Source organism: Triticum dicoccoides, chromosome 2B (genome assembly GCF_002162155.2).
Source record: "Triticum dicoccoides isolate Atlit2015 ecotype Zavitan chromosome 2B, WEW_v2.0, whole genome shotgun sequence".
Taxonomy (NCBI): Eukaryota; Viridiplantae; Streptophyta; class Magnoliopsida; order Poales; family Poaceae; genus Triticum; species Triticum dicoccoides.
In genome coordinates, this window is record NC_041383.1 from 815891088 (window position 1) to 815915163 (window position 24076).

General features: G+C 45.8%; 1 pseudogene; it reads right to left on the bottom strand.

Moving 5' to 3' along the window:
- Positions 1–13634: 13634 nt before the first annotated feature.
- On the bottom strand, positions 13635–21426 carry LOC119366568 (annotated as a pseudogene).
- Positions 21427–24076: the final 2650 nt, after the last annotated feature.

Sequence of the window (24076 nt, forward strand, 5' to 3'; positions counted from 1 at the left end):
CACCTCCACAATCGGATGCTTCTTCGGGGGCCTCTTCTTTCTTCTCCGCCGCCTGCAGTTCTCCCTCTGCCTCTCCATCTCCCTCTCCGCCTCCATCACCCTCTCATACTCCTCCTCATCCTCCACCGTAAACATCATCGCCAACTCATTCTTGTAAAGGTTGGGTCTAGCCAGGACACTGGAGGAGAGACGCAAGAATTCGTGGGTCAGCATCATCTCCCTCTCCTTCTCTTCCTTCCTCTTCTCCTCTGCCGCCTCCTCGGTAGCCTTGTAGAAATCCTTGGAGATTTTCTTTAATCTGGATGTTGTGGTAACCAGCTCATCGGCCGTGTACAAGGAGACGCGGGCATGGGAAATCCAAAGATATTGTGACATGGATAGCAGCCGGTGGCCCAGGTCCTCCGTGTCTTGGAGGATGGAATCGACGAGTTCTTTCTCGTCGTCTCTAACCTGCGGCGAGTCCGTGTTCTTCTTGACAGGAACGGACATGAATCCCTTCCATGTTGTTGTTCCAGAGAGGATATCCTCCCAGCGAGAAATCGTGGGAGTGAGGTTCCCAAGCAAGCCTTTGCGCTCCCTCTCCAGCGAGATGATATCCTCTATCAGCGTCGATAACTCGTCAGATTCATCTTTCCCGGATTCCATCTCGGACAAGATCAACCCACCGGCCGCCGCTCTTTGTTTCCGCCGCCGCCGGACGCGCGGTTGTTCGCAAAAAGGAAAAAAGAAACCCTCGGAGAATCCTACACAAATACGCAAGTGCACAGGTGGATCGTTTCTTCTTGACGTACGTAGCTAGGACATGCACGTACTAAGCAATGCATTTGACTCATGTTTTTCGTGGATAGATAGCTCGGCTTCTATTAGCTGAGAATGGTTTTGTCAAGGAAAGGTTTCGCTATACAACAACAATGAACTCACTTCTGATCAAATTGGATTGGATGAATCGGTAATCTTTCTCTGTCTTGTGAGAGAGAGTCACTTGCTGTATTGAGAGCGGGCGGGTGACATGCATTAAGCGAAATCAGTTGTTATGTTTTTGATCTTATTTGCGCGAGAAGACCCTTGACTGAGGAGACGTGTTTGGCTTGGATGATGCCGCTATGCTCCTATTCACTTTCAGAGACCGCTCTGAGTTTGCCGGTTTTGCGGCAACCCTTTCACTAAGAACATTTTAGCCATTAACGAAATGCCACTATTCCACAATGCTTCTTTGATTTATGTGTAGAAGCGGTAGTAGTGAAGAAAATGGAGGGAGAAGAAAGAAAGCGATGTGACACGAGAATAGATCACATCCGCCAGCCAGCCATGCCATTAGATAGATCCGCTCTGAGTCTTCTGCAGGATGAGATCCGCTTGGTCTTGTGATAGGGGCTTGAGGAGGAAGAAGAGGGGATTTCTGAAAAAAAAGAATGAATCTCCTTATTTATAGGGAACAGGACGTGTGACTTCCTCAAACGAAACGAATGTGGCTTTCGTGATAAGGCAAATCCTTCGCTCGGTACAATCAACATATTGAATCTACGCTCGCTCGGCTCGGTGCTGAATGAACTCCTTCATTGATTCCGGGCTGCTCGTAGGGGGACTGTGAAAGCAAGCGTAGGAGATCAAAATGTGAGTCGAGTCCGATGGGTAAAAAGGGGAAGCAGGAAAGGGTTCTGATGTGAATTCTTCCGGTTTGTATATCTATCTCAGCCCTTGCTTGAAAACCTCAAAATTGACTTGCATCTTCCCTTATCACACTACACTTTCTCTTCCTTATTCCATTTCACTGAGCTAAGCAACACTTTTTCACGTATTCACCCGAGATATTATAGAAATTAGTCATATTGATCTGTCGTCTTGTTCTCGATAGGAACTTGCTGCTGTCTTGGTTGGTTTGAGAGCAGGCACTGTCTATATATCCAAAACCGGAGGAGAGTTTGGGTTTGGATCACAGACGATCGGAGATTTTGGATTGAGATGGATGGTTGTGCTTGAAGTTACGAGTCGGGTAATGCTAAGTTGAATCGGCTGATCCGTTTCATCCTCTTTCGGCAAAGGAAGTTGGACTTTAGTTAGCTAAAAAAAAGTACCAGCAGCCTGTCTGTGCCCTTTGAGTCTATAGCCGCCAAATCTAAAGATTCCTTAAGTTGTCGTACGGCTTCTTTTTCTTCTTTTGTCAATGATCGGTGACAATGAATGCTATGAACGTTCGCTTCCACTAATGTCGTATAAGAATTGTGAGGTGCCCATAGCTTCCCGGAAAGAAGAAGAGTCATTGTCGTTTCCTGACCGATATGAATGCACATATTGACCCTCGCCTCGGGAAATACCACCAGTAGAGTCTGCAGAAGGTGTCGTTCAGGAGAGATGCTGGGCTCTAGATATGCGAGTGAGATACCCGCCCTCGGTCATGACCTGGGTTGAAGAAGGAATCTATGTTCTTGGAAGCAAAGAAAGAACTCCGGTATTCCGACCTTATCTTTTTGCTCAAAGAACGAATCAAACCCCTTGTCGAAGCCCTTTATGATATATAACCCTGGATCGAGTCAGATTTGGGGCGGCTGAACCCACTTAAGCTGAAGCCTTAGTAGATGTCGACGGAAAGGTGAGAAGAGCTGATCGAACCTACCAAGCAATGGTTAGTTGTGCGGTGTACATACAGGCTGGTTTCGCCATTAGCGATGAATTGGATTTATTAGTAAGGGAATGAATGAAGCGGACCGGAAAGAAGATGGATTTTGGAATAGAAAGAATTCCTCTTCTAGGTTTCTGCTTCAAGTAGTAAGCAAAGGATCCTACCTGCTAATGGTTGAAGACCTTGGCGGCCTCTAGTTCTTCTATCTAGTTTTTTAGCCTAGCGCGAACGAATAAGCTTAAACAAATGGTTTCTTTAGCAACGGTTTTTTCTAGTTGATTTGTCCTTATATATATTAGCCGTAGTGTAGTTTAATAAACTGCTCATAGCTCTTATCATTCCTTTATCCATGCATAGACTGGGAATATATTAGCTCTTAGCTCTGGCACTTTCTTCTTCTTTATTTTCCGTTGCATTCAATAGCCTATTTGAAGTTAACAAAAGCTTTATTATCTAGCTCTATGAAATACGTATATCTTCTTGGCTATCTAGGCTATCTCTACAGGCTTTTTCAACCTATAAGCAAACCTTTGTATACACCCTTGTAACTGAACTAGCTATTCACAAAGAAAGGTCTATACCGTACATATACCAACTACGCACCCCTTGTATACTTCTTTTTCCTTCTCCCGTGCTTCAAGTTCTGCCCCGGCTCACTCCTCTTTCCAGCAATCTATGTGGAAAGCACTCGTTCAAAGTAAGTTGAGATTCAAAGCGTTCCCGTAAGCTAGTAACTCAATCAAAGCTATAACTCTATTTGTTAGTTTCAGGAAACTGGTACATATTTCAAATAATAATAATAATATATATATTATTATTTGGTATTTACCAATTTTAGACTAAGCATAAATTCATTTGGAAAGAAAAGGGAAATCCCCTGAAATAAAGGATTTTGACTACGTTACCCTCAAAAAGAAGAGGAAGACAAACTAGCCAAGATATAGAAAAAGGTAGAGACCAACCACCGAAACAAGGGAGTAAGGGCTAGGGGGATATGGGCCAAGAAAGGTCCGATGTATCGGTCAGCTATGCCTAATCCTTCACTCAAAAATGCATCACACCCTTTGTAGGTTCAAGCCGAAGTCAAGCATGATCACCTACTGCAAACTCCAAATATCGTGGTCGGCGTACCTGGTCCTGAACTGCTTTTAATCTAGAATAAGTGGAATCTTCTCGGCACTCTCCTTCATCTTCTGTGGCCCCGTCGGTCGGTACGTGCCAACCCCAACAAATCGGGGTACGACAAAGGTTCCCGTAGAGTGCTTCGAAAGGTGCCATTCCGATGCTAGAGTGATAGCAGTTGTTGTAAGCAAACTCGGCTATTGTATCTCTATGCCTATTTAGTAGGCCTGCTCATTGATGCTCTTCGGGCCGATTGTATGGGATGTGTTCTGGTGTACAGTGGGAGATGCAAGGATATCGATTGAAGTTTGATTTGTTGGCCATGGAGTTGGGAGCATATGATGTAGTCCTAGGAGTAGACTGGATGACGAAATTCCCTATTATTTCAGTAAGTCTTTCCGTTGGTTGTAACTAATCACGTACCCGCTGCTGCGGAATTCCTTTTACCTAACCAGGATTGCAGTAAAGATAAACAACGTTGGGCCTGCCTGCTTGTTCGGCACCACCCATTCCCATGGGAATATATGGGTTTTTCGGTCCAGTGGGAGGAGCATTTTCCTTTGAAGGTAATTTTCCCAACCAATAAGTATTGGGCTCCCAAGTAAACAAAGCGAAGGATCAAGTAACGAACATGTTGCGGAGCAGCCAAGTAAACCCAGAAATGACTCAAGTAATCCAAGGGCAGAGCAACGTAATCCAATGGAGGGGCTACGTGATCCAACAGAAGAGCTACGTAAACAAGGAACACATGAACCTGCTAAGGATCCACTCCACCTGCCAAGTGGACCAATCACAAGAGCTCGGGCCGAGAAATTCAATGAAGTAATCCATATGCTGATTCAGCAAGCCAAGCATGGAGTTGGTATTCCAAGTTTCTTGAATAACCTAGCTGTCTGAAACTCGCCAATGGGATTCTGTGTAATCCTCCGATCTACATGGTGTAGGTAAAGGGCAAAAAAAATTCGCTAATTAGTGGCACTGAAGTATGCACCCGGCGTGTAAACTTCTTCTTTTTATTTATCAATGTCGCTATCCGACTGACCATCCTTTGAGACCACGGAGAACATCAGAGAGAAAGATACGTCACCAAAAAAAAATTGACACCCTGACTTATATGAGTCGGCTAGAAACTCAAGGCCTGGCCTTTTGTGGGAGAATGCTGAGTCCTTCCCAAAATCGCCTGGATCAACGAAAGATCTGGATAACGCTAGGTTGTGATACTGATGTCTGATTTTACTCATATACATCCGATAGTGAAGGCCGTGAAGTTTGAACAGCCTCACTTAACCCTGGTTCGGTAACCTTTCTAGCGCCCATGTATCCATGACCTGTAGATAGAGGCCCACTTTCCATTGGATACTCTGAATAAAAGAAGAAGTAGTTACCTAATCATGGGTCTATACATAAGATCTCCTTGCGTAGAGGTTAAGGCCAGACGGATTACTGAAATGTAGTTTGACTAACGTTTCCTCATCGACTGCGAGAGTTTGTGGTGTGTGTTCTCGGACCAAAGAAACCAAACAAGCATACCTTTCCTTTAATGGAGTATCTTGGGTATGGTACTCCCTCTTTATCAGCTCGATGTTCAATCAGCATTCCTTCACGGGGATCTTGACCGGATGTAAGTCAAGATTGCTATTATCTTTTTAAAGAACATAAACTTCAAAGCTTCTAGTCTGTCCCAACTCTTTCGAGCTGCTCTCCCAGTCAACGTTCAAAGGCATCACCATACCATAGAACTTTTGAGCTTGAGAAATGCTTTTCTGGCTTCTTCTCCACACCTTTCTTTAACAACTCAGTTAAAGGCCTGCTGATAGCTCCATACCCCGGTACAAACCTCCTGTAATAACCCCTGCAACCCTCGGAGTTCTCTGACATTGGCTGGTTCTGGCCAAGCTGTCATGCCCTCTACCTTGTTTGTATCAGTAGATACCCCAATTTCATAAATAATGTATTTCCTTTATGAAATTTGGCTCACCCACAAAAAGTTTGTTCTGCCGGAACACTTCCTCTAGCAACTTGAGATGCTCCACCATGGTAGAACTGTACACTAGAATGTCATCGAAAAAGACCAATACCCCTTTCCAACATATCTCTTTAAAAACACTATTCATGAGTTGTTGAAAGGTTGCCGGGGCATCACCTTGAATTCAAAAAGCCGGTCCTTCAGGCTGTTTTGTAGATATCCTCTTCCTTTCATTCTTATTTGGTGATAACCAGCCCTCAAATCTATCTTAGTTCACACCTCATCCAAAAGTGCCGGTCTTCTATGATAGGAATGGGGTATTTGGAAAACATAGTTGCTGCATTTAGTTTTCGATAGTCGAAACACATTCTCCAGGTTCCATCTTTCTTCAACACCAGAGCTGCTTTGGGGCTTGTACTGGGCCTGATTACAGCATTTTGCAACAGCTCCTCTACTATCCTTTCAATCTCTGTTTTCTGGGTGATAGCATTTCGTCGGAATACAAATGGTGGCCCACGTTTAGAAAACTTTTTTAGGGTATTCTATTTCAACAGAATAGATCAAACTTTTTATATATTCTATTTCATCTATATAAACTAAACGGCCCACTCAACTTTCTTAATTCATCTAGGAAGTCCTTCCAGGTTTTGGAGGTTACACGGTTTAAGGCCCGGATCGCATAGTTGACTTGATCGCGCCTTTTCCCATATAAAATAAGATCTGCTGCCCGGGAGATGTCTTCATCATCATCCAGGCTAATTCCCCGGCTATTTAGAAGCTCCCTGGCTTTAGATTCCAATATATTGTCCCTTTCTTTCGCTGTCTCTATTCTATTGGTGGACGGTCGTAACTCTAATATAGGGCTTTTAAGCATAAAAATCAGCTGCAATCTAGTTTTTTCACAAAGGCTGGTTGAGGCTCAGACTCAACCATCTGTGCTTTGCAGATGATCTTTTTTTTTCAGCGGTGGTGATCTGAATTCTATCCAAGAGCTTACTAGTATCATGACTCATTTTAACAGAGTGTCTGGGCTTTCAGTTAATGCCAAAAAAGTAAGATCTTCTTCAGTGGTATTTCCTTTTCTTTGAAACAAACTATTTTTGAGTGTGTCTTTAATGAAGGGATTTTACCAGTGAAATACTTATACCCTCCATTCATTTCCTTTTCTTTCCAGGCTAGCTCCCTCTGTAGCCGGTGGTTGATGTAGATGAGTATGGGAAGACAATGGTAGTTTCATTCTAGGTCCCACTAATTATTGAATAGTTGGTTTGAGTTTTTTTTTGGATCCATGCAAGCCATTTCCAGTTGAAGTCATAAGGTACCATCCTGTTCCAGCCAGGAAGACAGCTCTATCTCACAAGTTAGCTGGATCTTTTATTTAAGCCAAAGGCTAGAAAACCTATTTCAAATGAGTTTGGGCTCCGTTAAGTTATGCTCATTTCCTGAGATAAGCGCAGTTCAACAAAACTAAAAGCTAGATATATCGTTGTAAAGTAGAGCTAGGCTGCATGATGGGATTGTATAGAAAACGAAAGAAGAAAGAGAGTGGGATGGGATGAAAGTAAACGCAAAGAGCTGATTCGATCAAAGAACCTCGCAGCTTTAGTGCAACAAGCCGATCGAAAGCACTCATCTTTATCGACGAAATGCTTTTTTGTCTCTTCCTCACTAAACGCCCGCTTCCTGGCTCCTCCCTCTTTGCCTAGCGATTAAGTAGATAGTAGGTCCCCCCTGGCCCCGCAACCAAGAGTCACTCGTCGAAAGCTGACCAGGAAGACAATAAATGCTATTTCAAGAAAGCATGGTTGGAGTTCTTCTATTGACGAAGGGAAGAGGACGGTCTTACTTTTCAGAGATACCTGACTTATTAGTGGACTGGTCATGTCATAGCGGAAGGTCAGAGGTGGGAAACAAGGAAACAGAGGAAATGCTTACTGGGACATAGCCTTCGGTACGAGTTGAAGGGAAGAGGTTTGATTGCTAATAAAATGAGTGGAAGAGCTGCTCGGTCAAAGGCATTCTCTCAAGTAGCAAATGCAAGACGGAAAAGCAGGAATGAAGGTTGCTAGGTACCGCTCCGTGGTAACATCTATCGATTCCGCTATCGGGAAAGTCTGGCAAGGGAAATATCTGGCTGAGGAATTAGAGGAACTTTGGTAGCACTCGGGGACGGAATCAATCAAAGAACTTAAGAAATTGCCCATACCGACAGCAGCTCACGCTTTAGAAAAAACCCTATCTCATCAGGCAGGTATACCTGACCCTTTTTTAGCTAGTTTCGGGAAAGCGGTAAGTTAAGTAAGTCAAGCCCTTCTAAGCGAAGAATAGCAGAGAGAAATGGGCAATTGAAGCGTCTTTCTGTCTATCGACGGCAGAGTCTATTGATCCTCCACAATCCGGTAATGCTTTTTCTCAATTCAATGTGGAGCGATATCAATGTACTACCTTTCCTTTATCTCAATTCAAGTCAAGGCAGGCTATCTTTGTTATCAAGAAACAAAGTTGTCTCTAGTGATTGATCCGTTTGCTCTCGCCCTTCGGCTTTGTGGTCACTCAAGGTCCTTGGATTTCGTGCTCAATCTAGTTAGAGCAAAAGTCCCTGTGGATAGAATAAAAACCGTTTTTATCTGGGAAGAGCGCCTTTGGAAACCCACTGCTGAAGCCGAATAGGCAGTTAAAGCTGGAATGATGGGGGGCAATCCTGCAGTATGGCTTTAGTGCGTAGATTCTCAGGCAGGCTCATCGACTGGTGGAGGAGGGACACTTTACTTATTATCAGAATAGAAAAGAGCTGTATGTATACTTTAGGAAGGGGGATCAAACTAGTTATGTTGACAGACATGAACTCCTATAGAAGCAGATGTTCAAGGTCTGGTCCAAAGATACCATGCTTGCTTAAGCCAATCCATAGGTTCAAGCGAAAGAACACTTATTCACAGCAATATCTAGACCTAATGAAGATGACTGCTAGTCAAATACCTAAATCCTTTTGAATTCATTAGTAAACTCTTTTAAGAGTCATTAAAAACGAGCAACACCACGTAGGGCAGCGTCCACGCGAACTAGCCTCTTCCTTAGCAAGTCAGTGGGAGAACGCCATCGGTCAAGAGAAATGGAATCCGTTGTTAAGTGGGTACCGGACCCGATAGAATTGGCATCACTTCCTTCACTCCACAGAGGACTCGGGATAAGATCGTTCCCAAGCAGAAGGAAAAGCTTTCGAACTAGGAGTCAGAACAAACTCATGAAGCTATCCTTCTTCTATTGCTACTTTCAGAGAGAGAGAATAGGTCGTATGAAAGGGGACCCACCTTGAGAAGGGTGTCCCATTGCGGAGTAGTTAAACGAGTATTTTGGTATACCACTTGTGCACCTAAACCTATGCTTAAGCTTACTAGAACTTCAACCTCAAGTTCATTAACATCAATGCGTCTCATCTTCTTTAACCTATTCTATGGATAAATGGGCACCATCTGTCTCCTAAGGGCAACTATCCATCCCTTTTTCTTTCAAGAATGCGGGTACCGTAGTAGCAAAGCAAGTGAAATATGCCAAAGGGAACCGCTCGGATATAGACGGCAAGGAAAAACGTCGGCTAAAGAACTGAACTATTCTATTGTATTGATGGCCCCGAAAGAAAGTGGATCTGTGAGTGGAGGCCATCCATCCCTTTCTGATGAAACCTTTGTTGCCCTAGCTTGAATTGAAGGTTTGGCTAAGGATGGGGATCCGGTGTCTTCATCTATACCATCAGAGAAGAAGGCTTGCCAAGAATGGACGAAGGTATGATTCTAGGAAATCTAGATTCGAAAGAAGGAAGCACCCGAGGAGCAATCAAACGGACATTTCTACGAGTGAACTCGCTAAAGCTGAAGATCCACCATCCAATTTAGGCATTAGGCAGAACTCTCTCAATCCAGGAACTAGCTCCTATCTCGATGATTCCATTTCTCTTTTTCAGAGTTAGCTTCTTTCCTATGGTAAAGAGTACTCTTGTTTCCTAGTCGAGGGATAATCAAGTCATTTCGAAAGGGGATTTATCCGTTCCCCTAGCCATCGAGCAACAGCGAGAAACACCGCGCCCGTGCCCCCGTCGCTCGCCAGAGCAGCCGTGCGTGGCGTACCAATTTTTTATCTGGTGGATCTTGTCTGTTCTTTCGAAAGTGTTTCTACAAACGAGTGAGGTAAACCCATCTCGGTCGAATAATTCGTATCTTTAGACCATTCAGAGCCGTTTGCATTAAGTGTTGGGATTTAGTTTGTTGTCATTACCCTCAACTTCATTGCCGTCCACCTCTTGCCATGTTATTGGCTAGAGAAAGACAACCGATTGTACTACTACAGTGTTGAGTACCCCAGTTGCTCTGCGGGTGATTATGCCCTAAATTCTCAGGAGTGGTGGAACGGATTGCTCCTATCTAGGGTTTCCTAGCTTGCTTTCCTAGATTTAGCTTTATCTATCTTTCCGAGATGACCAACTGCTCTTTCTTGCCAATCTACTTTAGATTTATTAATACTTTCATTGCGGGACCTATCCCCGAACAACCATTTCTTTTCTTCCGCGGTTTCTTTAGTTTCTTCTTGATTTGATTGAAGTTTAGGGAATTGGATGGACTGGTGTCTTTGGATATTATCCGTCCTACTTATGATCTTGCAATAGAACACACTAGTATTTTATGGATTCTTTCCCCGGTAGTGTAGTCATCTCCAAAAGGGATGATACATATTTATCTGTCCTAGGATGCGCCGTTCGTGATAAGCTTATCCGCTTCCTTTCGCCGGTAGTGTGAATCTTCTCGAAAGCGCACAGCATAGTCCAGTCAGTGTAGCCAGGGCATCATGAACGGATTCCTCAAGAGGAAGGTAGGGCCATATCTATCCAAGAAGAAAGACCTGGTAAACAATTATGCTACTTGACCAATGGATAAATTATAGATCTCATGGCTGGCTACTATTCAACCCTGGCATTGGGGATCAGGAACGGGGTAAAGTACGGACTTTGGCTAAGGATGGGGATCCGGTTGTGCCGTGCCGGCCCCGGGAATCGGCGAACTACGCTACACAGTCAGATACCTAAGCGAACGGATAAGGGAAAGCCCGCTATATTATATATAGTAATCACCTGCCAAAAGGAAAGCCTGACCGATAATAATAATAGGTCTATGCGCCGAACAAGCCACGGTATATTAGAGATAGTAAGGAGTTGTATACACGGGGGTATGCATTCATGTCAGCTTTCTGTGTGATAAGAGGTTGCTAGCTAGCAAGTATAGAAACAGGAGATATGCGTAGTTAACAGAAGCAAGGGAATATGCGTGAGTTGATTTGAGAGTTTTTTTTTAGTTGCCACCGAAAAAGCAATTTCATCTAAAGGGAAAATGCATTGCATTTTCAAGGGATTGCCAAGCTAGGCTAGGGATCGTCCGCGGGTATCAGGAATATCGTATTTATCTCTTCTAATCTAGATCCCACTTCCCTCCACTTCTTGCCTCACGCCCGTCCTGACTCCACATTAACGACTGTCCTTCCACCCAATTCCCCGCACCCTTGCATCACATCTCCAACCCCTGCCTCCACGCGATCTTCCACAATCGTACCCCCCACCTCTGATGCTTGCCCCCGACGAACCTGTCTGCACCTGCGGGCCCACACTTACATCATTGGCATCGCATGATTAAACATCAGCACGCGCACTTCCCTCCGTTTTCGATGTCGACAGGGGGTTGCTAGGGGGTGTAAAGTTTCGTTTTGGTCGTGTCAGACGACATGCAGGGGGGCAATGGCTGCCAACGGAATCTATAATAATTCGATACTAGGTCAACTATACCATCGGACTTGTAAGAACATGTAAAATGTACCACACGAGGTTGTACCAGCTGTGTGCAGTCCTCCGGCACGGGTTAAGTGTCCTGCATAGATCTTCCCCTCTCTCCCAAAGAAGAGATGTTCGCTTCATAGCCTTCTCTTTCGAGATAAACCCTACAAAGGATCCTAATCGTGCTAGCCTTTCATGGACTCTTCTTGGATTTCCTTTCAGCTGCGCCCAGCACCTCTCTAGTTTCTCTACGAGATGGAGATGGCTCATTCTCTAGTTTTCCTATGAGATATAAGTAAGTTTCTATCGTACTTTGAAGTTCAGGAAGGAGTTATTAATTAAGACGAAGAAGAACTGGGTGGGGATATGCCTTTCCCATAACAATGGAAAGAATCCAAGCCAATATACACTAAACTATCACTATAGAGTTTTCGCCTACCTATGAAAAGTGAGATGAGAGCTTTGTGCTAATAATTTATTATAAAGGTGTACCTATCGACCCCAGGTAATTAATGCCCTATCCTTCTACTTAAAAAACGTTACGTTAGACTTGACCAACTGTTAATACCAATCCGGCAGCAATAACTACTACTAATGCATATTCATATCCCACTAGTAGACTTAGCAGACTGTGACCTAGCCAGTCTATTTGTTGACAATAGACCAGTACTATCCATCAATGCCACAAAGACCATAGACGACCTCTATTTCGTGGAAGAACTCCTTCTGATATGATGCAGGGCAATAAGACCAACTGCCCGCCCTACCTAGTGAGAAGAAAGCTTATAAATATAAGCATAAACGAATTCCTAGCCGAGCCCTATACTTACCTGCTTGTACGGTCAATGCCCTAGTAGACATCAACTTGTTCATAAACTCCAGCCTTATCTACGCTGCTTTACCCGACCCAGGTGACCTACTTTCTCAGATGAGAGATTCGTCGGAGTAGTAGGAAGTCCCTGTGGAGAACTAGAAGACAAAACGAATATAGCGGACCAAGCAATGAATGACCTAGCCTAGGTAGTCCTATGTTTGACCAATGCTGCCTTGTATGTCTTGATCCAAGATTTCTCAGCAAAAAAAGACATGGGATTATTGATCAATTCACCATCCTCTTCATCTGAGTGTGCTTCCACTTTATTGTTTGTGGCATGTGCATTATGCAACAAGTAGATTCCTGATAAATGAACCTTCTCCACCCCTTTCCTATCCAATGCGGAGCGGCAGAACTACTCGTCTGCAAAGTGGGAAAGCTCCCTCCCTCCTACCTAGGTGTACCTCTTCATTGGAGCAAACCATCCAGCAACTTCTTACATTTAGAATTCCCTTCTAAGCTGGCTATAACCATCCTTATTGACCAGAAAGGAATTGAGAAAGGGGATGCTATAACCAGACCATAGACAACGTTTCCACATTCACTTTTGAACTTAGGGAAACAGTGAAAGAAGCCCTCGTTCCCGCTCTTCTTTCCCCTGACTTACCCTTAGAAGGAAAGTAGGGCCTCGGTTTCTGCAGAGAAACCTACACCAGTGAAATTCTTTTTCGTAGGTGATCCTGCTCCCAATCGCAGATTTGAATAATCAAGTCGGTATGGGGCTGCTCCCTTTTGTTACTCCGAAAATCTTGGCTTCGCTTGGACATATCTTCGAGGACCTGGGCGATTTTGATCCGTTTCTCCGCGCTCGCCGTTTCAAGGTGAAGATCCGAGTAAGTAGAGCGTAATAGGCGATCCGCCGGGTACCTATTTCGACAGGACTTAAGAACCGTTTTAATGCGTTTCCTTACGAAATCAATAGATGGTGCTTCAGGAAAAGGGTTCGGCGGGGTGTGGCTTGTGGATGGCTCTGACCTCAACTCCTCTTTTCCATCGGCGTCTCTCCGTCCCACTTTGTTTTTTCTTGGATCATCATCTCCTGGCATAGCGGAAGCACTCGACGAGGCCTCTACGACAGAAGAGATTCTTGCCCGTTTCTGCCCGGACGATTCCATAAATGAAATACAAAGAAAAGTGCAGAGGAAACGCATAACCAGAAGAAAAAGATATCGAGATGTAAAATGATCATGGGGACACATTGTTTTGAGGACCACAATTTCCTGCACCATGCCTGTAGTGATTTCAGAATTCGGCAACTTAGCCTACTAAAAGATCAGTTACAAGAGCACAATGCTTTTTGTGGCTTCCTGCTCGGCAGAGAAGCCACGCTGCCGGGGCGGCCCTGTCACCCGGAGAAGATTTCTTTTCTTTGCTGATTCCTCTCAATGAAATTTGCCATGTTGCACTAAGTTACTTACGGATGTATGCATGCAGTCCAGGAACACTTTGGGGTGAACACCCATCCGAACAAGTAGGGTCAATAGTTCAGCATTTAGGCTGTAACATTTAGCAAAAAACGAATCTGAAACCCAACAAGTGCTCTCCGAACCAAGCTAGATAGTCTCCTATCACTAGGCTCACCAACCAACCTGGACTTTGATTCTTTCTTATTATTCTAACCGGATATAAAAACCATAAGGATTGTTTCCAGCCGAGAGTTCCCATATGACATAAGCACTCTTGGGTGGGGTGGGCCCTCATTCGCCAGGTCTTTGAGTGCCCGTCGTACCACGTGGTTGGTACACTAGGCTGATAGATACTTTACTTTAAGGATCTGGCACCTTCGCTAGACGGAGAGTAAGCGACTTCTATTAGCACCGGACCGTCGAGTCGAATTTCTCGTGTCATGTGCAACGTCCATCAATGCTGGTTCATTAATGTCCATAGATTTAGACTCCTTCCCCCTTCCCTTATACGCAAAAGATCGAGAGGGGCCCGAACCCAAACCGAGAATGTAAACAGAATTCGACTCACTCTCGTATGGCTCGCCCTCGAGCCCTGGGCAAGTCGGCCGGGTCTTTCCCTCTTGTTCTGTTTCCGCAACGATAAATACGCACGGAAGAACTATGGTATGCCCAGCGCGTGGAGGATCCATTGAGAGTGTCCCTTGTCTCGGTAGGGAACAGTACCTATTGTCTTGAAAAAAAAGGTCAGTGCTACGGTCCCCTATTGTTTGATCCAATATTAACCGGTGCGGATCACGTTCTACTACCTCCGGTCCGTGGTTCGACCTCCCGTAGTGGTCCTTGCTTTTCTTTTTGAAAGCTCCGCAGGGCCAATTTTGCGTACTTGCTCAGCGTGCCCCCCTTTCGTCGAGTGCCCCGCCCGGTTCACAGGGCTGTTGGCCTACCAAGCAAGCACTTGCCCGCTGCTCCTGCCGCCTGCCAAGTGGGCTCCGCGCTCGTTATCCTGACTGTTCTCTTTGCTGGGCCCTTTCCTATTGCTCTAACCATAAGCTATGGCAATTCCAGCTCGCACCCACTCTGGCCCGCCCAGCGGGGCCTGAGTGAGCTCAGTGGTCAGCCCCTGACGTTAGGGGTCTTTCGCTTTTGCCAGATCTATAGAGATATTACGAGTCCTCCGTCCCAGATTCCCTCGCCGCGGCCATCTGGTTCACCGGTACTACCAAAAAGTCTCATGCTTACGTTACTGTGACTGATATATAAGTATGATCTCGGACTACGAAGACCCAGTCGTGCTTCTGGTTTCCATTCTCATCATCATATTGAAGGAAACTCCTCGTGCTCTGCCATAAGAACTTGGAGTCCGTATCATGGTGAAGGTAAGGTAACGCTGTGATTCTTGCTCAAAAAACTGACCGAACACATTCGAGTTATTGGCTTGTCCGACCCGGCATCATTCATGAGTCGCTCGTTCAACTGTCCTTCGGAGACACGGTCGAGAAGTGCCATGCATGGTCGCCCCCCGTCCTTTCTTTCTCTCGGTCCCACCAGGGTGGGCCCCTCTGGGGTAATAAAGAAATGGATAAAAAAGGGGACTTCTGCTACGGGCTATGCCACCCATTACTTATGAGGGAAGTCGCATCCGTCCCATCGCAAGCACCTACAATGTCATGATCACATTGGTTTACCCTTTTTTGGTAGTTCGACGGACGGTCGCCCCTCCAACAAGAAAAGGTAGAAATGTGGAAACTTCTCTGCCATTTAGATCGGAGAATTTATAGAGGAAATCGGGTTTTAAATTTCCAGAAACCACACGATTATATAGCCACAGGGAATACGCCGCGCCTAAAATCATCCCAAGCGCAGCTAATGTGGCTACTAAGCTATTTCTTTGGAAAGCTCCTACTAAGATTAGAAATTCCCCGATAAAGCTGCTAGTGCCGGGTAAACTCATATTGGCTAAAGTGAAAAAGAAGAAAATGGTAGAGAAATTCGGCATGGTGCTCACTAAACCTCCATAATATCTAACAAGTCGAGTCTTATGTCGGTCATATAGAACACCAACACATAGAAAAAGGGCTGAAGAAACCAGTCCATGACTTAACATAAGTAAAATGCTACCTCCAATTCCCTGTATGTTCGATAGAGCCTAATATTCCCCCAGAGTACACCGCTTACCCCCCGAACCGTACAAGATAGTTACCACCTATGATACGGCTTTCTAACTCCACTTCTTTTTCTGGTCGTTCCGCTCTGTCGGATCGATGGTAGTCTCAGAGATCTGGTAACCTCCGACATTTTGACAACACGCTTCCTGCTTCCGTTTTGAGTTGCGCATCTTTCTCCCCGGGGCATACTATAGTATCACATCGTAGACCCCCACCCCAACTCTATCTTCCTTATCAGTGAACCGGAACATAGTGCATAGGTACTCTTCGATGCTGCGAGGACGAGACGAGGTGACATACTACGATCATGCATTGAAGTTCTGCCCTTCGGCTCGGCATATGGAACCTCTCAGCTGCTCCCTCGGGATAGGTAGGCCCACCCCCCTTTCCCGAGAGGCGGCCGGGCTGTGTTTCCCCTGCGGCCACCCAGTGGCAGCAGAAAACGAAAAAGGGTGGGCTCAGTGCAGTTCGCGTTTTATTGTAAAAAGAGAGCTTTTCATTCTCTTATAGAAGCCCGCGCCCACGCGGGTAAAGCCCAGCGAAGCTGCAGGGAGCACTGAGGAATGGGGGGATGAGGGCGACTCCGCCCACGGGTTGGACCACACCACAGGCAAAAGTCCTTCCACGGCAAGAGAAGGGTGACCGGAACAAGAAAAGGGAGCTAGTCGTTGGAGGGAAGACAAGGCTCGTTCCGTGCGACTCCACAGAAGAGTACGCGCGCTAGAAAAGGCAGCCAGCTTAAAAACGCTAGCTAGCTACTTTTGTAGCCTTATTAAGTTTGGTTGCCTACGCTTGCTCTCCGGCGCGCTACGGCAACACCCCCCGCTTGCCTCTTTCTGTTCGACGCAGAGCTCACAGCGTCCCCACCCTTGCTTAGCATTCCACTTGTGATCCTGGAGGATTTGGAGAAATGCGCCCGACCATGAAGAATGGATTTTGTATTTTCTTTCATGTGAACGGCCCTATCTTGTAAAGAATGGTTTTTCGTGCTATGGACCACGTTGAGAAAGACCAACCAACAACACAAATAAAGACCATTCCATTTGGGTACCTCGAAAGGGAGGTGCTCCTTATGATGCTACGGACGGCTGTCCGAAGTGCATGCAATGACGGGCTCGGATAGGATAGGATTGTGCGCGTCGGGCCCTTCGGGTGTCCATATTTTGGCCGACCTTAGCGTATATACTATGTTATGGTTATGCGGCCGTAATATTTTGATACCTTCCACCGCTGTTACGCCAGAAATCCAAGGTTCCACACGAGCTCCTGTTCTGCGGCGTAGTGGCAGGACCACTAGGGGATTGGCTCCGGGTGTAGGTAGGGTCAAATCCGTAGGGGTCATGCAAATACATAGGCCCCTTCCCTTCTGCCGAGTTGTTTAGAAGGTGCTTTCCATTCTATGGTCCCTCGGAGCGAAGGGTTAGGCAGGTAGTACGGGCCCTCTGACTTCCAGCTATGTGCTGTGTGCGACTCCCGCGAAGCGAATGAAGGGAAGCTCTTCAAGCTTTCTCCGCCAGCGGCTTATGTAGTGGTCGGCATTCCTATGTGCTCCGACTGATCCCCACTGGAGATTATATGAGGGGTCTTGGAAACTGTCGTGACGCTTTGGTGACGAAGGTCACCGGGGTGACTATGGAAGGATTCTGTGGTAGTCTCTGACTCCCTCCAACTCAATCAATATCAAGAACATGTCATGAGCATGGGGGTTTGGCCGACTACTAAACTATTGGCTAGGGACTTTCTAGTTATAGCTTCTATAGTGAGTGGCCCTTCCGCTTTGATCTAGTTGTAGTTTGTATTGTACTAAATTGAACACATATCAAACAAAGGCGATCAATCAATAAGTAGTTTCCCTTCTCCGGCCTGGGAAAAGCAGCGAACTCGTTAAACAAGGGGCTTTTTTATTCATGGTCGCTACTGTTGTATTGTATATTGTCGGGGGAAGCTACTGCTTCTACGACAGCTCCGCTTCCTCGTCTTGCTTCTACTTTGCTTGTTTGCGCAAAGGCTTAGAGTCCTTTTCGCTAGGTCCAAATTCGTCAAAGCAAAAGATCTGATCCAACGGAAATCCCGCATATTGAGCGCAGCTGATATGTGGCTACTAGGCGCGATCATCCCGCATGCCATAAAAAAATACTTCTTTTTTTATTGCCTGTCATATAAAGATAGAATAGATATGGATAGAGAGACATTCTATTGATTCGCGAAATGGCTCGTCGATCCAAATGAATCATTCTTCTGGTCTCTCTCTGCCCCCCGCCCCAAAACTTACCCACGACACAGCGCCCATTCGTTTCGCGCGCGGGAAGGCAACGAAGTTCAGTTCAAAAGACCGCAGCGGAGTGGAGCAGCCGCGACACGAAGTTCCTTACCTTAGCTGGATCTCGCTGGTGCCACCTAAACGGTAGGTATAGGCGGCGGATGTCTGACGTTTGGAGTTGTCGTTCGTGCACCTATCCCCAATAGAAGAATGAGTGATCCCTTCCCCTGCGGATCATGGCCTTACCACTAGGTCCCCGATGGCCAGCGGGGGATTCGGTATAGCAGCTCACGTTCGTTTGCGCTTCGCGTTCCCGCTGGACTGGACACATGTTAGCTGTAGGAAGTATGGTTACGAAAGTGACTTCGGTTCGCCAGTTCAGGCTCAACTCCTCGCTTTACATTAGCGGACTTACAGGTCGGGCCGGGGCTCCACGCTCTTTCTTTCTGTGTGGGACGATGCCGGGGAATGTGTCGAGGCGGCGAACAACAACAAGACAACTAACTACATTTGCTTTTTGCCTCCATGAGATGAGCCAGTGCATTGGACCGATGGATAATAGAACTGAGCTGGCCAAACGCTTGGGCGCTCTACATATGACGTAGAAAAAATAAGATACATGTCGATTTCCTTCTGATGGATCCAGAATAGATAGATATCTTGTATCATCAATAGATAAAAAGAGGTCAACCCTTATTATTGATAGAAAACCTTTCGATCTATCAGAACAGATCAGGCCATCTATCAATCGATTTGAATCATCTCGCTTTTCGTTCATTTCAGCCATGCCATAATAGCCGCCACAATAAGAAAGAAGCAAGCGAAACAGCTAGAAGCGCTCGCTTCGCCGCGCCCAACAATTCTTACTCATGGGAAAGCCAACCGAAAGATTCGATTCGGACTTCGTAGATCCGATGCTGCTGCTGTCTGCGTAGGGTCGTCCCCCACTCCCGTCTCGGGGCGCTAAGGGGTTTTGTTTTAGGAACAGAAGGCGGTGTTTTGCTGACGCCTCGAATCGACGCTTTTGTTGCACATGCTAAGTTTTCTCCCCTATTGCTAGTAGCTTGATGGGTCGCACGCCCGGCACACATGTTTTGGCCTTGCTTGTGTGTCCATAACTCAAAATAGGTGACCTAACGGCCGCCGCCCGACTAAACATACCAATAGTCACCAAATTCATATGGACTACTAAGGAGTAGGCAATGATCTTCTTAAGATCGATCTGTCTTAAAGTGGTCAAGGAAGTATATATTATAGCAATCGCGCTTAGAGTATAAATGAAAGGAGTGAAACAAAGTGTCTCCTCGGGAAACATGGGTATGGAAAATCTTAAAAACCTGTAGGTTCCCAATTTTAAAAGAATTCCAGCCAAGATGACGGATCCAGCCGTAGGTGCCTCTACATGGGCTTCGGGTAACCAAATATGAACTGGTACCATAGGCACTTTGACGGCAAAAGAGGCGAAAAAGCAATCCATAGAAGGATTTGGCGCCGCTCACTAAATTCAGTGGTTAATAAAATTTGTAAATCGGTGGTTCCTGTTTGGAGAAGAATCAACAGAATAGCTAATAGCATAAAAATGGATCCCAGTAAAGTATATAGGAAAAACTGATATGCTGCCTTGATCTTTCTTTGTCTCGAACCCCATACCCCTATAATGATGGTAGAGTCAGGGGTGGCCCCAAAGCGGTATTGACCGGTGGTAGTTGGTCGAAGCTCCAGTGGGTAGCCACTCCCTTCTCAGGGAACCGTACGTGAGACTTCCGCATCATACGGCTACGTCCCGAGCTTCCGTCGTCGGCCCTTGTCATTAGACCACTATGCTTGTCTTTTCCGCCTTTACTCTCGAATCTTTTGCTTCTCGGATGGTGGCGAACAATGCTGCTTGCGTAGCGGGAGATGCCCGCCCGTCGTTTAGGCCTGCTTCCTGCCCGAAAGAAGGCTAGCCGGACTAGTGGTAGGGGACCCGGCCGTAAAAAACCCTACCCTATTCTCGAACCCTCTGCCGAGCTCTACCCTGCCCGCATTTATTTGGAAGGGGGCCAAAGAAATGTCTCCACCTGCTGCCAACAGTCTTTCTTCGGAATTCTACTGAACGGGTTGATCCTCCCCTCCGTTTGTTTTAGCAACTTATCCTAAGGTCTCTTCGCCAAGAACTCTCCGGCAACGACAGAGGAACTAACCTGCCTGCAGTGGCGGGGCGGCTTTTTTTAATAAGACTTGGATGCCCTACCCTCGGTAGCTTACGAGTTTACGTCCATCCCTGGTCGGGTACAGTTTCCTTTATTTTTATCCCTTGTAGCCGTTACCCGAATTCGCGCAAGTGTGTCCACACCCCCCTGACTTGACGAGGAATTCATTCTCGCGAACAAACACACCCCCTACACACACCTAGGAGCACCCCTTCCTGCATATCCATACAAGACCTGAGTAGGCGGGTCGAGGTCCTACGAGGTACCCACTACTCGGAGTACCCTCCCACCAAAAAAAGATGTGTGGTTCGGTGGTTCGACCAGAAATGCTATGCTTACGCACAAGACTACCCCTCTTCCCGAAAGCTTCGCGGGGACCTTTACTACTTTACGACAACGGGGGACCGCCTGTAGGGGCTTTACTGCACAAGGCCCCTGCAGAGGAAAAGCTTGATCCCAGCGAATAGAAGATGCTCAGCTCCGCAAAACATAGGTATTGGCACGCTTTCGGAAAGAACATAGAATAGTAGAGGATCCAGCATGCAGGACACGACGATCATTAGAAATTCATGAATTAGAAATGCTGTAATATACTCTTTCCCAAAACTTCTCATACCAGACCAACCCACTGAAATGCAAATAGGGATCAGAAATGTGGTCAATATCACGAAGAATAATGAAAGACCGTCTATGCCCATATACAAATGGATGCTTTCATAAGGAAGCCATCGAAGGCTTTCCACAAATTGAGATTTGGCCGTAGAAGGATCGAATTTTATCCGAGGAACAGGGGGATACAAAAAAGTAATAAGAGAAACGCACAGGCCAATCAATCGTATCGGTGTTATTGAAGAATTTGGAATGAAAAGAGGAGTAATGCTTCCTAGCACGGGACAGAGAATAGGACCACTTAGATCGAAATAGCATTCACAGAAATGTTCTAACATAGAGTAGAATTGAACATTGAAAAGATTAGTTGACAACAGTCAATCAAAAGATGGGGCGCCAAATTGCTAAACAATAGGGGTCTTTCTGTGCAAGTCAGCTGAACACCGTAATTGATGAGTGAGTAGGTGTGTTAGGTGCACCCCTCGCCCAGTGGGAAGTCATGAGGCTAGCCCCCCCCCCTGAATGAAGAAGTAGTGGGGCCCCCTGCCCGCCCACGTATGTTCCTTTATTTAGATTCTAACTAAATATTCTACTGAACTTTATCCGGGAATCTTTCTAAAGAATCCATCTGGCAAAACGAAATTTGTCGATTTCAATCTAAGGTGCACCTTGCCTTTTTCAGGTAGCTTTGTTACGCCTATTCAGCTAGGTGGGGCATTGGTCATAGCCGAAGTCGAAGGGAAAAAATAAGGTAATGAGATGATGGTGCCATCAAGAAGTTTTCGACGAACGTAGTAGCGGCCAAAAATGAAACTCTTGCATGAAAGACCGGATTTGACGCAAGATGAATGGCGTTGGGGTTTTTCAAATGAAACCCGCGATCAGAAAGTCACCAACGGAGCCATACAATCTATCTAGTAGTGTGCCATGGCACGGTACTCCGCTTCGGCAGTGGAAGGAGCAACTGTCTATTGCTTTTATCTCATCCAAGATAGTGTCTCATCTCCCCATAAAATAGATAAGCCTGTAGTTGAGCACCTATCTGATGGCCCAATCGGCATCAGTAGTTGCACGCAACTCTAAAGAAGACGATGACGGAAAAAAGGACGGCTCGAGAAAAGGTACCTCGAATATATCTAAGAATCCGATGAACTGCTGCAAAGTGAACTGACCGGGGGGCAGCCATGAAAGGCTGACTTTCTTAGGAAAAGCCATCTGGGCAAGAGATCGTCAGATAAACCAAACTGCCAACCTACTGTCTGTACTGCGTTGGATCAGATAATGGTGAGCCATCAGTCGGACGGAGTTTAATGTAAAGCTCCAAGGGAGTGTCAACAGTCTTCTCATCATTGAGTTGAGCTCGAGTGATCAAGTCATGACGTTATTTGATCTGAGATACCAAATATCCACGAGGAGAATGTGCGACCTCCAAGCCAAGAAAAGGCTTAGAGTACGTCAGCGCCTTCATAGCAAATAATTGATGAAGGCGACACTTGATCTGCGATATGGTAACGGAGTAATCACCAGTCAGTTTGATATCATCAACATACAACAATAGAATAGCACGTCCTCGAGGATAAACTAATACGAACATGGCCGAATCATGATCACTCCGAGCAAACCCTGCCTGGATAAATAACCACTGTGCTGAACTTCAAAAACCGACGCTATCGGGGCTTGTTGAGACCATAGATCGCTTTGCGTAAAGGACAGACAAGAGAAGAAGTCAGAAGGGCAGGTTCTCTTTCATCCGTCTTTTCTAGGTGCGCATCTCCATCTACTAAAAGTAGGGGTGGTTGCCATAGATAGATTGGGTCATTCGTAACCTGAGCAATAACCGATGCTACTACAGCAATAACGGAAATAACCGATGCTACAGCAGAAACTACAGCTATACGTGGCGGCCCCACACGCAGCTTTGTTTAACAAGCATCACCCTTCCTTTCTTTTCAAATGATTCCTCAGTCAATCAGCAGCTTATTCGATTCCTATTCTTATTAAACATCTAATATAGATGGTGGGAACAATGAAGCAGATTCTTCATCTGTAGGTTGCAATCCGTATGATTTCTTTTCTCGACCTCCTGCTTGTGTTTCACCTCGCACCTAAGCATCACGTTCCTAGGGACAGAGACATCTGCGCTCTAAGGCAATCATAGTACTACCAGCATGGTTACATCGTTCTGCGGGCAAGCTTCAACTTCAAAGTCACCTGATTTGGCACCAGCCAAAGGAGTAGGAACAGCAGCTGGGGAAGCACCATTTCCATCCATGGGATGCTTTGTGAACAGCCCCCTCTGTTCAATACCGATACTTGTCAGATTCCACAGCTGATGAATCTCTTTCTTTTTCCACTCTTTCCCCGTCACGCAAGACACTCTTCTGGTTCAAACCTAGTAGTTATTTGTCCTGCTGATCTTGGGTGAACTGATGACACTGATGCTCCAAGACCAAGAGCTTTCACAGCCAAAGCTATTGAAGCTGCTCCCTCCCATGAATCACAGCTTTCTGGACGCACTGCTTGAACACCATGGAGCAAGATAGAGAAAAAACTCCTATCCCAGTTGATCGAGCGGAACCCACCCACCGCCGGGCAGGTGCATCAGCCTCTTCTTTCTAGTTTCCGACAGGGCTACCCGCACTAGCCTCTGACCTCTACTCCAAATCCTGAACTTCACAGATCCGAAGCCTAAACCTTCACTACTTCCATCACTTCACAGAGCAGGTCTTGTTTTCAAACTTGCTTTCGGGTTAAGTGCAGAAAATCAATTCAATATTCCTGTCATTGAGGATCTATTAGATGAGCTACATGGTGCACAACTGTTTTCCAAACTTGATTTGAGATCAGGTTATCATCAGATAAGAATGAGAAGAGAAGACATTCCAAAATTTTAGGACATATTTTTGTCATTATGAATACTTAGTGATGCCATTTGGACTCACTAATGCACCTGCTACCTTCCAATCTTTAATGAATCATGTTTTTGCTCCAGAAATACCTTTTGGTATTCTTTGATGATATTCTGATATATAGCAAGACCAAACAAG